This window comes from Aythya ferina (assembly GCF_964211825.1).
Source record: "Aythya ferina genome assembly, chromosome: 12".
In the NCBI taxonomy this organism is placed as follows: domain Eukaryota; kingdom Metazoa; phylum Chordata; class Aves; order Anseriformes; family Anatidae; genus Aythya; species Aythya ferina.
The window spans coordinates 14,439,443-14,454,299 of record NC_140308.1 but is presented as its reverse complement, the minus strand read 5'-3'; the positions used below and the strand labels follow the sequence as shown (position 1 = coordinate 14,454,299).

The 14,857-nt window shown below is 41.1% G+C and overlaps 1 long non-coding RNA gene across 9 annotated transcripts in view; it reads right to left on the bottom strand.

Moving 5' to 3' along the window:
- Positions 1–14,857, bottom strand: part of LOC311443265 — a 328,368-nt gene that overhangs the window by 307,924 nt on the left and 5,587 nt on the right. For 6 of the 9 annotated variants that reach the window (XR_014697157.1, XR_014697158.1, XR_014697160.1 and 3 more), the window contains one exon: positions 11,013–11,111. This is a non-coding gene — a long non-coding RNA (uncharacterized lncRNA). Of the gene's footprint in view, positions 1–11,012; positions 11,112–14,209; positions 14,356–14,857 lie in introns of all 9 variants that reach the window. The other 3 variants (XR_014697156.1, XR_014697159.1, XR_014697162.1) reach the window with 1 other exon arrangement.

The following is a 14,857-nucleotide window of genomic DNA, read 5'->3' as shown; positions in this document are numbered from 1 at the left end:
CTAGTTGAATTTGCTGCAAAGATACATAGCTCCCATTTCAAGACTCCTATGGTCAGTTATTTAATATTTCAAACAGAACTGCAAGAACTGTGACATGGCACCAGAACGTTGTGATCTCTAAATCTAAAATAGCCCCTTAAAAAGCTGTAGAGACAGAAACCACAGCACCACACTGTATATAAGAGGGAGGACACCAACTCAGCTCCCTTCTCTTGCAAAGGAATTAAAGGATTGTTGTCAGGATTTGCTTCTGATCCTTTCCACCGATCTCATGCAGAGAAGTGGCTCACGGATGGCCAAGTCAGTCACCTGCCACACTCCTCTACTGCTCAATGCAGGTTCTCCCAACTGCCTCCTCTGGAGCACCCAGAACACTTGCCTCACCTCATTTTTCCTCACACACCTTTCAATTCAATTGTCTGGTGCAATATATAGTATGCCAGAGAACATAAAGGATTTCTAATCCTTTAGTTCATGGAATTGGAGATAGCTCACCTGGGCCCTTTATTAAATAGCATTCATCTCAGACAGAAAATAAATCTCAACTTTTAACTTCATGGGAAATATTCTGAAGGCTGAAATGTTTTAAGATCCAAGCTGAGCACAGTTCAAGAACTTCAGACTCCTCTCTGTAGGCATGGATGCTGGCAATTCCTCACCATACATTCTACTGAAAGAAAATCAGTGTATTTGGCAGCATCACTTCCACAAAGACTCCAAAAGCCTTAGAAAGCACTGGAAAAAAAAACCTCTAGAATTGTAACAAAACAGAAAATCTCCATACCACATACAAAAAAAAACATACTTTTAAGAAAAAAATAAGCCACTACATTTATATAAACTATAAGCAGAATCTATTTGGGTTCTTCAACTATTTTTATAATCAAGAATTTTAACCAAGTAAATATATTTTTAAAAGATTCACAGCTGACAACATCTCAGCTTTTGTTTAGCTGCAGTGCTGAATTTTGGGATTAAAACAGCAGTAGGCAATCTGTTTTCAGTTCATCACTATGGTATAGGGTCACAACGTTTTTATAATTAGCAGTAATAGCTTATGGTGTGGCTTATGATTAAAGCCAAGAATAAGATGACTAACATACACATACACTATGCATTGACTGCAATTTCTCATCCTACAGACAGAGCTGAAACACAGCAAATTTCACTAGAATAAGTATACTTTGGCAAGCTTCAAGTGCAGTTTGCTTCAGCCAAAAGGCATTCAATTGAACTTAGCTTCAATTCTCCATATAAAAGGGAGAATTTTGATTCCTTTTACTGTGCACGTGGTGCAGATTGTATGAAACTTTGTGGAACAAATCCCTGTACTGGGCTTTTTACTTTGGGCTAAAATAGGCACGCAGGTGCTCGTAAGATCTATACTGCAGAAACTGGACTAGAAGTGTATGTAAGGCAAGTATGTGTGCAGGGAGTGAGAATACCATGGAATGAATTGTTTTGCTATGCTGCTTTTTCCAGCATCTTCCTGGCAAAAGTGTTAGTTCAATGTCATTTATGGTCAACATTCAAGCAGAAAAAAGCTCTCTGTAAGCCCTTCGTTAGTGGCCATAAAACACTGAATAACTGAGCATAGATTCCTAGCCCTCTATAGGGAAACCACAACTGTCATGTCCTAAAAGAGCTGAAGATGCTATATTCTCTACAAATGTCACAGAAACCACTTCCTAACACTAACCTCGGTATGATTGTTTTAAAAAACCATCATCATCATCCAACCTCTTACACCTTAGAAACCAAGGCACAGAGGGATGGGATTTGCAAAAGCCACCCAACCTTCCAAATTCTAGGAGGAACAAGGTTTGCCAAGGCCCAGTCTAGTTTTGATCCTTAAAAATTCCAATACACATCAATTTTCAAGAAATTAGCATTCCACCTCTTGAATTTCTCTTCCTGCCATGAGCAAAATGCAAGTGCCAGAAGTAGGAAACAAGTGCTCATTTTTATGACTGACCTTCTTTGAAGGGCTGTCACCATCAAAACCAGGGGCTCTGGTTCCCCAATAGCTGTAGTCCCAGAAGAGGCTGCCACCTTTCAAAGATGCCCAGCCTGACAATAATTTGCCAAAAGAATTTAAGCGAAGCATTTAAAACAAACAAAAGCTCCAGTGGTCACTATTAAAATGTCAGAACTCTACAGTAAATGCTGAAACTATTGACATTTTAAATGTCAACTATTTTATATTTGCAACACTACAGCAGTAACCCTTTTAAATATAAAGGCATTGTTCATTTTCTAAAATCAAATTCCACAGGCATGAAGCTTAAATTTTCATTAGTTCATTCAAGAAAGCATTATGTACAGTTTAATTCAAGCACGTCTAAATCTCGATTATTTTATTTATTTTTCCCTTTTGTGGTAGTCAGACATAATTCAGGCAAAGTCCATCAGGTACTATTTATTACAGCATCACTTACCTTTTGTCTGTCTAGACAGCATCGTTTCTGTAGTGCAGAACGACAAATGGGCACAGCTACTGCCAAGCTGGTAGTAATCTCTCCAACAGCAATGTGAGAAGGCAGTGATATTTCTAAAGTGATTCATTCCAAACTTCACCTGTTTTCCTTCAGTTCATTGCAGCGGGATGAACAGGACAATACTGATCATGTTTGTGAAGTGCACCTCAGTGATTTGGGAAATATCAACAACCACTAAAGCCCCCTGCTTAGAAACACTACATAAATTAATCCTTGTAGTCATAAAGGCTCCAAACCTGGGAAGTGCTCTGCACAAGCTGCTTGCCTTGCATGTGTTCCATGGAATGGACACGCACAGGCCTCCAAGGAGAAGACTGCTTAAGCTATCTATAATATTAGCCAAAAATAAGGATATTTGCTTATCCTAAAAATAAAAACAATCCCCAAACCACTTTCATATGTGAAGGGAGGTAGATAGAGGAGAATACAATAAAAACTTGCCCTCAAAGCATTCTCAGAGGGGTTCATCTCAACAGCTCTTGGGTCTCAAGTGAAGGCTCAGTAACAAATGGTTGGGAGTTCAGAAGTGCCTTTGCCATGGATGTGCAGCCCCACAGAGCACCCAGTGACAGCCAGCTGCATTAAAGCTCTAAAGTTTTTTTCTTAAGGGTTAGAAGAGCTTGTCATACATTTAGTTAAGCACCTGAGGGGACCTGCAGCTGGGGAAAAGGAGAACTAGTCCTTTAAGGCGCCCTGAAACAGACCTGTAGGTTTCAGGAAACAGAATTCAAAAGATCCCTTTAGGCATGTCACAAGGCACTTAATACTTGTCACCTGCAACAAGTGACAATGAGCAATTCCCAAGCAGCACTCTGTGGGAAGGCAACACAAGTATAGATCTTCCATCCTTTGACAGATCTGTTTGGAAATGCCCTCAAACCGCTCTGATGTTAACCAGTTCCATTACACATAGCATGCAGACACACAGGATTCTTGATTATTTTTGCATGGTTCTTCCAACAAAACTTAAGTTTTGCTTAACTATCAGAATCTCAGTAAAAACTTTTGGATTAAGTCAAGCAAGTGAACAGTACTCATGCCTTTGTTTCTCAGGAATCTGTATTACCTATTGGCTACAGAATCAGTCATTAAACCACCTCTACCTCTGGTCTCAAATGAAATCCAACACAAACCTCGAGCGAGACCAAGCAAGCACAGTCTGACCACCTTTGGTAATGCACATGACAAGGTTTTAAGTGAGTGGAAGAGTATATTAGCTAGTCTGCAGGGCTGGGCTGGCACCAAAGCTAGGAAACAGGCTCTGGCCTCCTGTCAACCATCTACTCCATGACCGTAGAAAGGTGATAAAAGATGAGGTTTCCAGAAGGTTAGCTACCATTTAGACAGCATTATAAGAGAGCAAGTTTTCAAGCAGCCTTAAACATGATCAGATACTGGCTCCAAATCTCTGGTTGTTGATATGCATGCTTAAAATTCAAGTGTTTCATCTCACTGCCAGGTCTGGTCTGTCATAACGCTTCATGCTGTAAACTTCAGAGACTCTTGTTGTGCATTTGTAGCTTTGCACAGTGCAATGAGCTAAGATTTATTAGAACCTCTAGCCATTATACGCAGAAAACTAAGAAAGCCTCTAAAGAAAATTCCCTTTCTCCCCTTCAAGTGGCTGCTTTACTTCACTCACTGACAATACAACCCCAGGAGAGAGGTAATAGACAAAGGAGAACAAACACACAAAAATATTTGCCTTACTTTTTCAAAGCAGTAACCAATGTCCCACTGTTTTCATAATCTTTGCTATGTCAAAGGCCACTTATGTTTAACTAATTAAAAATAAAGCCAAGAAAGAACAAACCAGCAGGGTAAAAGAAAATGAGAAAAATAAAATAGATTTGGGAAGTACAAACAAAATGGAGTAAATGTGAAAAAGAAAAGGACTAACATGACTCAACAGCACAACTCTCAGATGACCTAGAGAGACATTTTTGGATATAAACGTATGAATGAAATCACATTAAACAAATATTACCCTTGACATTTTTCACTCATCATTTTACACCTTTTCCTGGAATTTTCCATAGCAGCTATGCTTCAGTCTGCAGCCAGTATTCATCAACCATTTGAAGCAAATATTTGAAATTTTTTAGTAGTAAAATATATCCCTGTTGAGAGTAAATAATTGCCCAAATTATTGCTTTCAGTAATGTCATTTCTAAGTTACTGTCATCTCTGTAAGTCTAAATGTGAATTTCAGATGAATATTTAATATGTTAGAAGGGCATTTAAAGTTTGGGAGATGTTTCAAAGAGCTACCAACTCTGTAGCAGATCACAAACAATATTAGAATTATATTGGAATTACTGGAATTATATTGGAACACTGGAATTATCGATACCACATACAGAGAGAAAGAGTGGAGAAAGTGAGAGGTGCCCACATTGATCAATGAAAATATCTTCCAATTGAAATGGTGACCAGCACAGTGAGTGGTGTAACAAAACAAGAAAGCTCTGCAGGAGGATCTGGATAGGCTGCACCGATGGGCTGAGGTCAACTGCATGAAGTTCAACAAGGCCAAGTGCCGGGTCCTGCACCTGGGGCGCAATAACCCCAAGCAGAGCTACAGGCTGGGAGAGGAATGGTTGGAGAGCTGCCAGGCAGAGAAGGACCTGGGAGTGATGGTGGATAGTCGGCTGAATATGAGCCAGCAGTGTGCTCAGGTGGCCAAGAAGGCCAATGGCATCCTGGCTTGTATCAGAAACAGTGTGACCAGCAGGGCTAGGGAGGTGATCGTCCCCCTGTACTCAGCTCTGGTGAGGCCGCACCTCGAGTACTGTGTTCAGTTTTGGGCCCCTTGCTACAAGAAGGACATCGAGGTGCTTGAGCGGGTGCAGAGAAGGGCGACGAAGCTGGTGAGGGGCCTGGAGAACAAGTCCTACGAGGAGCGGCTGAGGGAGCTGGGCTTGTTCAGCCTGGAGAAGAGGAGGCTCAGGGGCGACCTTATTGCTCTTTTTAGGTACCTCAAGGGAGGCTGTAGCGAGGTGGGGGTTGGCCTGTTCTCCCACGTGCCTGGTGACAGGACGAGGGGGAATGGGCTTAAGTTGAGCCAGGGGAGTTTTAGGTTAGATGTTAGGAAGAACTTCTTCACTGAAAGGGTTGTGAGGCACTGGAACAGGCTGCCCAGGGAAGTGGTGGAGTCACCGTCCCTGGAAGTCTTCAAAAGACGTTTAGATGTAGAGCTTAGGGAAATGGTTTAGTGGGGACTGCTAGCGTTAGGTCAGAGGTTGGACTCGATGACCTTGAGGTCTCTTCCAACCTAGAAAATTCTGTGATTCTGAAACTGCTGCGTAGTAACATCAAACGGCAGATACTGAAGAGGAAAGCTATTACTGTGAAAAATCTCAGTGTAGCAGAACAGCCAGCACATGTAATTCAAGATACCCCAGCAACCTAACCAATGGCAAGTCACAGGAAAATATGGGCAGTTGTGGGATTTGTTCCTTCCCACCAACCTATATCATCGACTCAATTCTTTCTGCTGCAAGACTTCTGTCTTCTTGTATCCACCTAATTTAGCATCCCTGAGCATATTACAATTCAGATAAGCCTTTAGCTCTAAACAAAACCAACTTCTACACCTTATTTCATTGAGTTCCACAAATTAATTGAGAATTAAGCCTCTCATTTAAACCATTTGAGGGGTTAAACCCTTTGAGGCTTGTAGCCATGCCTTCTTACTGTAGTTGCAGCCAGAATAAGGACAATCTTACTCAGTGCCTTAGAAGAAACGAAAAAACACAATATTGTAAGCATCTCCTTCAGAGCACAGTGGGGAATCTAGGCCACATTCCAGGATTTGTTATTTCTGTAAAGCAGGCTTGCAGGTCATTGTCTCACGCATCCTCCACAAATTGCAGCCCTCCAAAGATTTCATTTTTGTTTAACCCTGATCACGTTAGTGATCTGGCTTCAAGAGTGTTCCCAGAAAAATATCCTCAATGGAAAATGAAGGCAGTGGTGAGAACTCGCAGCATGCTGGGGGTGGGGGCACAGCAACATTTCATAAGCTAGTTTCCTAAACTATTTGAGTTACCACATCAACAGAACAGGAATTTGTGGAAAAAAATCAGTCCAAGCCAACATAAGATACTTCTGTGATACTTCTGATTAATCTGGTCGCTCTGGAAATAACTTTAAAGCACCAAGGATAACACAGCATAACACAAACTACTTCATGTAAGCTTTTGATAGCTCACAGCTCATTTGTGAAGCCATATAACTTCATCTTCGAGGTGAGCTTATCAGGGATTGTTCTGCCATAACAAATGGCATGTAGAGGTTGACTCTGAGCTTGATTATTCAAAGCGTGAAAGGTTTTTATTGCAATACCATTAAAGATATCAACAGTAAATATTAAAAGACACTAACACCAGCATTGGCTAAGCAGAAGGGCCCACTGACAACTCAAGGACTACAACCTGTGCACTGTGAAACAGAACGTGGGGGTACCAAATGAAAGTTTCCAATCCATCACTTGCAGAAATTCCCTCCAAAGAGGTTCTTCTAGAACTAAGCCTGGAGCCTCACCATCACCCCTGCAATTACAAAAATTAACACTGGGCTATACAGCTAGTTAACAGTCCCACTCTGTCCTTTTCTCCCACCCACCTGATTTTGCTCTACATTTTTGTCTAACTGTCCTTTCTGCCTCACCTCTTTGCTCAACCTTCAGTCCAACAACACTGCACAGAGGACAGCTTACCCGACTCTTGCTGAGGAGTGACAAGGAGAGGTACCAACACGCCAGCCAAATGAGGGAGCCAGCTCCAGCCCCAGACACCACTCACTTCTCAAGTGCAAGCCAAAAGCATTCATCCACGAATGATGATAGCTGCTATCACAGCCTTAACGCTTTCACTTTGGGCTGGTTCATTTTTCCTGAACAGAATACTAATTAACTCAATCATAAACCAGCAAGAAATATCTTCAGCAAAGGAACTAAGCCTGATGAAGTCTCGTTTCTTAAGATCCTGGAGCACAATTAATGGTTCTGCATCACAGTTGCACCTTGTTCTTTAAGGCATTTTATTTCATCAAAACTAACCCACCACTGCCTTACTTACACTCAGCTGCAAACAGTTGAGGGGAAGAGAAAGTCTCTAGATTGCCACCAACAGATGAGAAAGAAGTGGGTTTGTTTTTAAATATGCCAGCTCTGGTCCTGCATATCTCTCCAAACCAGAGTGTCCATAAAGAATTCTAACTTTGCTTTTCAGCAGTGTCCAACCTCCTAATCCCTGTATTGATGTTTCCTGCCTAGAGGATTTAGGAGGAATCTCATTATTTTCAACTGCAGCATCTAATATGTTCCCTAATTTCATTCTTTTTCTTGTATGTAAACAAAGTTACATTAACAATAAGTGAGTGCATTAAAGAGATCGGTTTGGTTTTGAGCAATGGAACACCAAGATAAAATGAAACACCACCATGAGACTGTACTAAAGTGGCTCATTTCCTTTGTCCCAACACAATGACCTGAAATAAACATCCATTTTCTCTAGACAAAGAAAGCACCGTTAGAGAATCGTAGAAAATCCAGAAGTGGAAGGGACCCACAAGAATCATGGAGCCCAACTCCAACCATTTCAAATTTATTTTGAAGTAGCTGTTCTTTAAAAAAGAAGACATCTGCAGCTTCTGACAGTAAGATACCTACATGACATTATGAAGTTTCACAAGATCCTCTACCAAGATACCTTCATAAGTACATTTTGAGGCAATGCAACACTTATCTTAGCAAATGAAATATCTCCGTGTCATTTGAAGAGAGGAAAATCATGTTTTCTGTATTATCTACTTTTTCACTGAAGCTGAAAAAGTATGAATCTAATGTCCAGTATACAGCAAAACTGGTAAATAGCACATTATGTAACAGGGAATAAGATTTGATGGCTTCCAACATTCTCCAATAGTATTAAAATAAAAAAAAAATGGAGGAAAAACAACTTGCCATGGTAAATTCACTTCACTTTCTAATTTGTAGAGGTGAGCATCAAAGTTCCGAACCTGACTTAACACAAGCTTGAACTTTTGGCTGCTTTCTGAACAACTTAAAACCTCAGGAGAGCAGGCATTTTCACGAGCTAACATCTGGGGCAGTGGTTGTGGGAAGAGAACAAAAAAGAAAAATAACCTCTTTTATTGTCACAGCTATGGATCTCCAAGCCTGGATGCGGTCTAGAAGAGAAACTGAACACTGGAATGAACATAGTTAAAAAGGAAAAAGAGTATTTTAAAAGCTTTTAATGTCTGTTTAGTGAGGTCTGGCCAGAAAACAAGAATTCCACAAACCAAAAAGCATTGTGGTTTCTGCAATTTTTTTCCTGCATTCAAACACAAAATGAAAACTTTCAAAGTAAATTTTATAAAACAGCACAATTAAAGAAGCCAAACCTAACTCAGCAGCTACTACCCAGCAGTAGGGCACTCATCTTACAGACTCGTTTCCTTGTTGCAAATCTAGAAATGCAGAAATTTGAATCCATGTCCACGGTAAAAAATAAAAATAAAAAAATAGTGCTAGATAATGTGGAAACATATTTTAAAATTGTCTCTGCAGTCTTCGGAAACGGAGCCTCAATTTATTTCCATTTTATTTCTTCCAGTCTATATAGTACATGAGTAACTCAAGCTCTTATAGGGATTCAAAACATTCCCAACTACAACAACATTATAACTCCGGTCTGCTTACACTTATGTCTATTTGAGAAGCACTACATATGCATCTTTGAGGGTATGCATCTTTTGGAACCCTAATTAGTTCCCTGACAGAGCTTTTGGTAGAAAACTGCGTTTTAATTAAGTTTGGGACTATTTGGGGGTAAAGGTCTTCCTCGAAACTTTTTAATGCATCAGAAATGTTGACTTCTTTAAATTGGTCAGTCTTCTGCTGCTGTTTTTCTGATTTTACTTTGGTTGGAACTGCTACCGGCTGCCTTGCTAGAGTTTCTTCTCAAGTTAGAATAGGTTATGGTATTCTCCTTTCTTGCATCTAGTGAGGGTCCATTCAAGCCACACCTATTCTTTAGGTATCTCTTCAGGAAAATACTGCAATTGAAGTACCCACCTGCCAATGCGTTTCTAGGTCATTCCACTTCCAAAACATGCCACCAAACAAGCATTACTTAACCAGGTACATTACATTTTTCCTTCTTCTACATGTGATGTCAGTAACTTCCTTTTTAGAAGGCTGCAGAAGAACTAACATGACACAAGACTCTTCTTGTAGCCAGGTAGTTCAGCTTTTGTATGTCAACAACTGAAGGTTGCAAATGAACATTCTAGGAAACTTCCCACTTCCAGCTAGAGAAAAGCTTATTTCAAAGAAAATATTTTGCTTTGACTTCCCAGCACTTGTCATCGTCAGCTTAGCATACTTGATGGCTTCTCCAGTTACCTTGTGTGGAGCAGGAGAGCCAAGAGGCAGATTAATTTGAATGAAAGCTTGCACAGAAGATATTGGTTCACAACAGTAATGAAAACACCTCCAGCCATATGGAAAGAATAGAAGTTTAAGCGCAGACCTCCAGGACCCACAGCACAACTCTGGTAGAAGGATCAGAAATCCAATCCTCTAGCCTAATACCCAGCACAGGGCTTTCTCTACTAGACTGCTTAGCCCTGCTGCATGACTCACAGATCAATACTGTGTTCTATACCCACATTTTCTAAGCAAGTTCTAGTAAAACAGCACATACGTCCAACCATAAAGTCTGTTTCATCTCCTAATCACTTTCATCCATTTCTTTCACATATTGCTCTCCACTGGTTTTTGTACTGAAGGCATATCCATGAAAAGGTGTTGCTAAATATTTCAAAATTGAAGGGAGCAGCAAACAACTTAGCTTATAAAACAAACCGGACAGAAGAGTTGTTATACACAGAGCTCCTGAGGTAAGCTTATAGTTTGGAAAGTACTGACAGCCAAGGTTAATACTGTTAGTGGAGAAAAACAGCTTTTGGAGAAACAAGCAGAAAAGTAAATAATGAAATGCCAAATTTTGAAAGTTAAAGTCTTAGTAACAGTTACTACTTTTCTAATAAAATCCTTATGTGATGTGAGGCAGGAGTCAACACTATGCTTGACCAACACATTGCCATTCTTGAAAAGAAAGTCAAAGACAAAGTACCTTCTGACCATTTAGGAAGACATAGCAGGTTAGTTTCAAACCATGTTACCAGCTTGGCAGTTGCAATCTGTCTCCATACTTAGTAATTACTTACCATACAACCAATTCTCAGAGCAACAAAAACAGTACTTTCTTACATTAAAAGCATATAAACCATTCTATGATGAACATCGACTTAACATGACCAAAAGTATATCCAAAAACAAATGGCATTCTCCCAACAATATGGTGCATGTAGCTTTTCAGAAAAAAATACATGAGAACTATGCCACCCTTAAAACTGTTTCTGCAGTCTCAGCTGCAGGTGTGTCATGTGTTGCCATCCCTCCATGCATGACACCCCCCCAAGTATATGTTTTCAGCTTACCTTGATGACGTGATCATTTTAAGACGTTCTGATTCCATCAGGTCATAGGCTTGAACAACGTGGAACAGGGGTAATTCTATCATGGTCTCAGCAGTAAAGCTAAAAAAAAAAAAAGTTAAAAACTCTTTAGAAGTCATTTTTAGCAAACAGCATCTTACATAAAAAGGCAAGTTCAACATTTCCCATGTAATCACAAAAATTGAAACAATACAACTCTGCAATTGTAACTTTTAACTTTTGACCATAATTACGTAGAATGTTAATGTTCTCATTATATGAATTCAAATGAATGGGGAGAAGCAGTACCAGCCCACTAGGAATGCTATATAACCACAGTGTCCCACCTTTTTAAGTTTCCTTGTTCCACCTTCAATCAGATGGACTTAGAAAACTTCAGCAGATAGTACACCATCAATTAACACTAACTCCCCAAAGAATATGATATTTTCTAAATGACGAGAACTTAAGTAAAACAGGTTAAAAAAAACTTCCGGAACTCATGAGCAAGTCTGAAGAGCTGTCAGCAAGCTTTCTTGTACAATACCACCTGCAAGAGCAGCAGCTCAGATGCACTGATCCCTCCACTGCATCATTTAGTACAGAAGATTAATATATTACATACACAACAGGTTTTGAATGTTCTGCAGTAGATACAGCATTGCCGAAAGGTGTACTATATGCCACACAGAAATAGAAAGGCCTTTATTACTACAAAGAAGTGTTGAGGATTATATAAAGCCAAACAGTGAAAGAACCTATATGCTACTTCCTTTTGATATCCGAACATACAAGAACAGCAGATTAGGTCACTTCTTGAGCATAGGCATCTCCAAGCAAAGAGGCTAATCTGCTACAAAGGACTCCCATAACTAAGCTTCAGCTATGTTTTGAGAAAAGATTACTTAAAAGGAATATAAAATCAACATGACATTTGTCAGCCAGTAGACTGATTCATATAGCAGCACGCTGTCATAAAAGTCTTATTACATAGATTTTGTTACAATCGTTCTCCAGCATGAAATTAGGTGAGTTCACCAGAAAACATTTACGTTTTCACTGAACTTTTATAATTATACATCTAGAGCAAAGATACAGACCGCTGCCATTAATGCTGTGCGCTTCCTCAGAGATCAGACTGGGGACAAGGCCGTCAGGGAGATTTGCTCATGCATGAGGATTACTAGGCCAAGATAGCTGTTTTACTAATCTTTGCCTATTAAGTAGATCAGAACAAAGCTCTTTTTCTCATTCTTCAAAAAGCAGCAAAAGGATGAATTCCCACTGCAGATTTCACAATCCAGAACAGAAGCCTCTTGGTTCCTGCCCTTTGGAGAAGCTTCAAAGGGACAAGGACCGCACAGACTGCCCTGCGATATTTGGGCTGTAGCCACTTGTAAACAACAGGAGATGAATTCCAAGTGCAACAGATCAGTTTCTTAGCCCAGGTCCTAATCCCAGTTCCTCATCTATTAAAGGTAACCTCATCTATATATAACTTGCTAATTAGAAAGAAACAAGGGGCTTTTTCTGTGGGTAGGAGTTGGATAAGAAAAAAAAAAAAAAAAAAAAGCTACTCAGTCTGTCTCAAAAAATGTCTCTTGGCTCATTGCAACAGAAAATAATTGAAGTAGTCCTAAAAAATACAAATAAAGTTTTATACAGTCACAGAGTTATCCAGCTAAATTTGATGGGCAGTTGAGCCAGGGCTAATTTGTGACCAAATCCAACAGTAGGCCCTCACTCCGGGCTATAGTTTGGAGCCTGGATTCCAGTACTATGCGCTCACCACTTTTGTGCACACAAATATACCTGAGGCCCTAGTTTGGGGCGAGATATTTGTTCAGAGCTCAAGCCATCACCTTAATCTTTCTGAAGGGTTTGGCCACCACAGCAGCATGGTGCAGTTTTGAGGAAAACGCTTGATGAAACAAACACACAGGTGGGCCCACGGCAAGCTGCATGGCACCTCACAAGACAGCTGGAGTTGCAGTGAGCAGCTGTACCTGAAATTATACCTACTAAAAGAGGAAAGAGTGGCAACTTCATGAGGTATTGCAGTCACGCATCAACTCTATTTCTTTTGTCCTGAAGGGACGAAGGCAAAAGCGTGCTGCCGCCTGAAGCTGAAGTGATTTTACCGTATTTTGAACTTGGCTGTGCCTTTTTCTGTCTCTCCAGGGCAGCCCTGGCAGCCCCCCGGAGCACACCCGCGGTTTCCCGACCCCCAGCGCCGCAGGCAGGCTCCCGCTCTGCCCTGAAGCGCCCCCAGCCCGCACCGCCCCTCTCTGCCATCCAGTACCCAAAACCGGCCGCTTATTTTCGGGGCAGGAGCAGGGCTCGGCGAGAAAGTTTGGGGCTCCGCCATCTCGGCAGCCTCCTCTGAGGAGAGCCCCGCGGCGCCGCCGCCTTCGCGCCCTTTCCTGAGGGGAGCGCCCGGCCCCAGCGGCCGCCGCCATTTCGCTTCTCCTCAGGCGGCTGCCCCTGAGGGTGGCCGGGCTCCCTTCAACCAGCTCCCCCACCCCAGGAGTGGGCCGTGACCGAACTGAGGTACCTGTAAGCGGTATGCTATAGTTAAGTGAAAATAATAATCTTGAATTCGGTACTATTTTGCTTCTCCCCACTGCTCTGGCACAGCAGCACACCATGGATGCGTGCCTGTTATAGTCCCCACTAACCCCAGCAGGTTGACTCCAAGTGTTCGTATCCTGCAGGACTGCCCTGCTGGGATAACAAGGCCTGTGCATCAGCTCTGAGCTAAGGTAAGATCAGCAGAAAGCTAAATGCTCATTTAAATATCAGAGTTGATGGAAAGATAGTCACCCAGCAGACACCCAAGGAAGGACAGCCTCCAAGGACCTCACTTACAGTGACAGAAATTTACTTGTATACAAGTGAATTTTAGCCAGTTCAGAGGCATGTGACAGGCTTTTCCCCATCCTCTGAAGCTGCCTTAGATGAGGAAGGTCCCACACATGACAACTAAAAGACTGCAGTTCTTCAATTTTGAGTGTTTTAACGGATCTTTGTGTAAACAGCATCTGGGTCCTCCCTCCCACCAGCTGTAAAGAGCAAGAGACAGGATGAAAGAAGAGGATGACAAGTTCAAATCCAGGTCCTAGTGTTGTTTTCTTAACCATTCCTGTCTAACTAGGTGCCATACATAACTAAAAGTCAATGACCATCATCCATTTAAATACCTGGAAAATAACACGCCTAAATCAGATGCCTTTTTGTCAGCATACAGAAAAACTGAAGAACTGTAGGGGTGACTTCTTTCTCTTCAGTGCTTGCAGGCCTGCCTTGGGTTTCAGCTGTAAGAGTGTCCACTCAGTAGCACTTAGTGCTGAGGGCAAGATGATAAATAGCCACTTAGTACTGGAAATCCATCAGTAACAGTAGTCCAATTGTCTAATTTGGTAAGCTTCTGGTCAAACATCAGCAGAACTAGAATGACTGTTTTCCCCTTACTAATCAGATTTCTGAAATGATTTTATGCTGGAAAACACCAGTACTACAATTTTTCAGAAAAATGTTTTTACTAATTGAGTCATAATCAAGCAATCAGTAAAGCATAATCCATTATTTAGAAAACTGGAAAATTACTTATGCCTTTCTATGCAAACAATTCAAATTAAGGTGGCCTTCACACTTGCTGCTTGCATTGTCTTGTCTCAAAGTATATTTTGTGCTACAATATTACAAGTCTTGGCCTCAAAGAATAAGTGTTGCAAGAGAAATTAACTTTATATTCACTCTTACACCAGTACCTTCTAATATGATTTCTCTTTAGACAAACCTTTAGGAAAGCCTGCAGCCACCAGAACTGTGCCTACACACAAGCTATG